Source organism: Triturus cristatus, chromosome 7 (genome assembly GCF_964204655.1).
Source record: "Triturus cristatus chromosome 7, aTriCri1.1, whole genome shotgun sequence".
Lineage (NCBI taxonomy): Eukaryota > Metazoa > Chordata > Amphibia > Caudata > Salamandridae > Triturus > Triturus cristatus.
The window spans coordinates 1,738,170,390-1,738,176,265 of NC_140590.1; positions in this window are offsets into that span (position 1 = coordinate 1,738,170,390).

Genomic DNA, 5,876 nt, shown 5'->3' on the forward strand with positions numbered 1-5,876 from the left:
GGAGGGGCATTGGCGCAGTGATTGTCTATGTTTTTTGGGGGTTTTTTAAACTTTATTTTCAACAACAGCAATTTCAGTTACATTCAGATAGATCACATGATCACATTTGGAAGACAAATGCAGCATATATTCAACATTTGGTAGCAGCAATTTCCCTTTTCATCTTGTGACACTATGCAACCGTGGAAAGAGACCATACATTATTGTCATGACACCAGAGAAGGAAAAAGGCAAAAAGAATAATAGCAACATAAGTAACATTAAAATCCCCATAAAAACAGAGTCCATAGGCCCTTAGTAGTTCCCAAATCGGCAGACTTTCCATGTGACTATAATCCAGCAGGCTGATATAGCGTTGAGATGTAGAACAGCAAACAATTAGTTCTGCTTAAATTCACCCCACTCCAGTTCTATCCAACTCTTCCTGGGGATCTCTGGTCCCAGCTTTGTCCAACAAATATTGTCTGTACAGTCCCCATATGTCTTTAGGTGTGCATCGTGCAGGCATGTGTGTATTATAATTGTCAGACTGAGTAGAGCAATATGCCAAATCTTTTACCCAATCGTCGATCGTGGGCAAAGGGCCCCCCCTCCATCTTATGGCAACTCTTCTCTTTGCTAGTAATAGGCTGATGGCTGCGAGTTTTCGTACCCCCTTTGGGGCCTCCTTCACATACCCCAACAGAGTTGCAAGAGGCACCTCAGGCAACTCCACAGACAACATTTCTGAAAGGATCTGGTATAACTTGCGCCAAAAGGTACTAATACCCAGACAAGTCCACGTCAGATGTAGAAAGGTAGCGTGGCTAGCGGACCACCTTGGGCAGGCGTCGTCCTCACGTAGCCCGTATTCATGCAATCTAACTGGTGTATAGTATGTTCTATGTATATATTTAAATTGTATTAGCAGATGGACCTCACAGAGGCAAAACACCATGCCCATTGTTCATCAGTTAGTGTCGTGTTTAGCTCAGCTTCCCAATCTGCTTGAAATTTTAATTTGGGGTACTCACAAGACTTGTAAAATGATGCATACAATCGAGTTATACCATGCTGTGTAGTAGGGGTTTGTAATAGATATGTCAATGAGGGCATCTCTGCCGGTTCTACCATGCCACCTGTCAACAATTCACGGAGAGCGCTGTGGAGTCTATGGTATTGGAACATGTCTAAAGTCGTGACCCCTGCCACTCGACATGACACCTGTTCCCAGGTTTTGACCCCCCCGTGAAACAGATCACCCAAATAGTGAATATTTAAGTTCGCTAGTATACCCATTAATGATTTGTCATCCCTATAGGGGAGCCAAATGCACCATGGGATGGGCAGTTTGGAGGAGTATATGAGAGTGAGATGTTGCTGTTTGGCAGTCTTGAAGAACTGTGAGCCGGTACAGTTCACTGGATCTATCCTACCACGAGTAGTGCATGCTGCCCCTGTCGCAAACCCAGGCAGTGAGGAAGGGGACACAACATTCCGCTCGAGGAGATATTGTGGCATATTTGGGGGACCGTGGAGTGTCCAGAGTTGCTGCAGAAAGTTAAGGCCTCGAGAGGTAGGGGTTTTAGAGGACATGGTAGAGGGGAAGGAGGCCGAGGAGAGGGACAGTCTGAGGATACATTGTATGCTCATCAGAACTATTTCGATAAACCGCAGGAAAGGCAGTACTATCATGACGACTATGGCATGGATGAAGTGACGGGGATGTCCCACAGCTAGGACAGCAAGGGACAGGGTAAGGGACCGGTTACTGTAGATCAGCGGGGACCTTATGTCACTGTGGATTTGCAAGGCACGCCCAAAACATTCTTGCTTGACACGGGTGCTATGAATAGCTCTGTTTCTCATTCGCTGGTCCCAGGGACAGCTCTGTCTGGCCAAAACAATGTTTCGGTAGGTTTCTCAGGCATGCCGGTTGAGAGCCACATTTCCAAATCTCTTGCTCTGACTATTGGTCCTTTTACGGTGGATTCGCCGTTCCTGTTTACGACAAATTGTGGGGAGAATTTGATGGGATTGGATTTGTTGCAGCGATTACATGCCACCATCTTTTGTTCTCCAGATGGTGTTTACATGACCATTGGGCCTCAAGTGGCTCATGCAAAATAATGCTTTGCAAAGGACGCACCCCTCCCCACTGAATTCTAAGAGGTGCCCCGTAGCTTATGGGCAGCAGGAGACACGGATGTGGGGTTACTCCAGATCCTGCTGGTCTCTATTCAGATCAAAGACAATGCTGTATTGCCACGTATTCCCCAGTATAAGATTTCACAAGCAGGAGAAAAGGCCTTGTTAGAAATAATACAGGATTTGATTAAGTCTGGTATGGTTGAGGAAACAGTGGCGAATGTGTGTAATAGCCTATCCTTCTGATTCTTAAGAAGACACCCTTGGACTCTTCTGATGTTTATCGCTTTGTAATTGACCTCCGAGAGGTCAATAAAATAGTTGTGCCCCAATATCCTGGAATGCCAGACATTACCACGATATTGACAATGATTCCCCCATCAGCAAAATTATTTTCCGTGATTGATTGGAAGAATGCTTTCTTTAGCATTTCAATTCATACAGATAGCAGATATCTGTTTGGATTTTCCCTTTCCGGCAGGAGCTTTAGATTCTGTTGTGCTCCTCAAGGCTATACAGAATGTCCTAGTATCTATAGTCAAGCTTTAAAAACTCAATTGGGATTCTTTGTTACTTCCCACTGGTAATGTGCTATTGCAGTACGTTGACGACCTCCTTGTGGCCTCCGATACTGAGGATGGCTATAAAGATGCCACTGTTAAATTGCTGTTGCATTTGGTGCGTCATGGCCATAAGGCGTCCCTTTCCAAAGTTCAATATTGTCGACAGGAGGTCACCTACTTAGGTCACCTACTGTCAAAGGAGGGTCGCAGACTAACACCTGAGTACATACCTGCTATAACTAAAATGCCTGTTCCTAAGACCCAACGCAAAGTATGTGCATTTATTGGTTTTACCTCATATTGTCTGCACTGGATCCCCAATTATTCCTTACTTACAAAACCCCTCCTTTACCTGACCACCAAAGAAGTGCATTAACCTCTACCTTGGATATCTGCATGCCAGCAAGCTTTTGAGCAATTAAAGGTTGCGCTTTGCTCTGCTCCTGTGCTGCGTACTCCTGATTACCAGAAGTCTCTTGTACTTTACGTACATGAGGCGGACGGTTGTGCGCTTTTTGTTTTAACACAGGGTTTTCGTGGTAAGCAAAGACCTTGCGCTTATTTTTCTGCTATACTAGATAATGTCGCCAGAGCCCTCCCGAGCTGCATAAGATCTGCCGCGGCGGTGGCAATTTCTATCAAACAATCGGCGTGGCTCGTTCTTGATACTGATCTCACGGTAATGGTACCTCATGCTGTGGATACGCTTTTGAATAAGACAAAGACACAGCACCTTACTAGTGCACGTCTGACTGGATATGAACTAACCTTGTTTGCTCCGCACATTACCATCAAAAGATGTGCCACTCTGAGCCCAGCCCCGTTACTACCCCTCCCTTCGATGAGTAATGACACAGATGCACATGTTTGTGTGTACAGAACGGAAGAGGAGACAAAAGGGCGGGTAGACCTGACTGATGTTCCCCTATCTGAACCCCAAGGGGAACTATATGTCGATGGGGCTTGTTTCAAACTACCAGATGGCACCACCACTGCAGCATATGCAATTACAACGTAACACATGATAGTTGAGACATCCCGTGTCCCATACCAATCAGCCCAAGTTGCACAGCTGGTTACCCTTCTTTGGGCTTGTGAGTTGAGTGAGGTACTGACTGTCGATATTTATACTGACAGCCAGTACGCCTTTAGGGTCGCCCATAATTTTGGACGCCTCTCGGCGGAGAGAGGGTTCTTAACATCACATGGATTACGAATACAGAATGGCCCATTTATACTAGGACTGGGCGGAAATTTCATTACGCCACTACACAGAATTATGGAAAAGATGTGTGGGAATCGAGCGCACGTCTGTGGGCCCAGGACAGGGGTCCCATGTGCCCGGGCAAGCTCCCCGATCTCCCTGGCCTGGCTGGGTTGAGGAGCAGGGACCAGCCCTGGGGCCTGGGTTTCGGTCAGGGCCTGGGGTGTGGAAGCACCCGTCCTGCGGCCTGCCAAGTGTCCATCTGCCCAGGACAAGGGTCCCTGGTGCAGAGCTCCGAAGCCCTGCAAGGGCAGGCAGGAGCCCTACTGCTATGGATCGGCTCGGGCTTGCAGATGGGAGTCCTTTCGGTCCCAGCCATCTGGTCCCACCTTTCCCCTCGGCCATCTGGTCGCACGCAATGTTTTCCAATGGGGCGACTAGATGGCCGGCCTGCCCCAGAAGTCCCGATGAGGGCTTATTCACCTCCTGGATCCCAACCAGGGTTCCAGGATGTCGGGCGCGTCCAGGCCCAGGGTCCCTGGAGTCGTAGCGGTGCGCATGGGTTCCCTGACAGAGGGGTGGCTTTCCTCCGGATTAGTAGGGGCTGGGTATGCCGGAACACCCCTCCCAGGCTGGTGATTCTTTGCTGGGGACCAGATGATCTATGCCCGGTCAACACCTCCCCTCCGTCCGGGGGCTCCCTCCTCCGGCCCACGGCATGGCAAAGTGCCTGGGACTAGCTCTATGGGTCCCGGGCAGTCCTCCCCCAGCGTCTGGGCCCAAGAGTTATGGTGGTCCTCCCTATGCCTGAGGCCAAGCCGGGGTCCCTGAGCACCCCTGGACGCAGAGCTCCCGAGCCCTGCGTGGGCAGGTGGGAGCCCTACCGCGAAGGCTCAGGGCAGGCAGATGGGAGTCATTTCGGTCCTGGCCATCTGGTCGCACCTTTCCCCTCGGCCATCTGGTCACATGCAATGCTTTCCAATGGGGTGACCAGATGTCCGGCCTGTCCTGGAAGTCCAGATGAGGGCTCATTCGCCTCCCTGATCACAGCCAGGGCTCCAGGAGGTCAGGCGCGTCCAGTTCTAGGGTCCCCTGAGTCTCTCGGTGTGCACGGGTTCACAGAAAGAGGGGTAGCCTTCCTCCGGATTACTAGGGGCAGGGTATGCCGGGACACTCCTCCAGGGCTGGCAGTTCTCAGCCGGGGACCAGATGGGCTGGGCCCAGACAACACCTCCCAGCCTCCGGGGCTCCCTCTGACCGGCCCATGCCATGTCAAGGTGCCAGGGTACGGGCTACATCGGTGCCGGGCAGTCCTCCCCCGGGCGTCTTTGCCCGAGAGCACCTGTGGGCCTCCCAGTGTCTGAGGCCCAGCCAGGGTCTCTGAGCCCATGGGAAGCGCATCCCCGAGCCCTGCAAGGGCAGGCGGGAGCCCTACGGTGAAGGCTTGGGGCAGGCAGATGGGTGTCCTTTCAGTCCCGGCCATCTGGTTCGTACCTTTCCCCTCGGCCATCTGGTTGCACGCAATGCTTTCCAATGGGGCGACCAGATGGCCGGGCTGCCCTGGAAGTCCCGATGGGGGCTCATTCACCTCCCCGATCCCAGCCAGGGCTCCAGGAGTTCGGGCGCCCCCCCCCCCGGGTCCCCTCTGTCACTCGGTGCGCATGGGCTCCCAGAAAGAGAAGTAGCTTTCCTCTGGATTACTAAGTGCAGGGTATGCCAGAACACCCCTCCTGGGCTGGCGGTTCTCTGCCGGGGACCAAATCCACTATGACCGGGCAACACCTCCCAGCCATCCGGGGCTCCCTCCTCCCGCGGCATGACAAAGTGCCCGGGACCAATGGAGCTCTATGGGTCCTGGGCAGTCCTCCCCTGGGCGTGCGAGCCGCGAGAGCTCCCGCGGGCCTCCCCATGCCTGATGCCCAGCCGGAGTCACTGAGCCCCCGAGAAGTCGAGCCCCCGAGCCCTGCTAGGGCAGGCTGGAC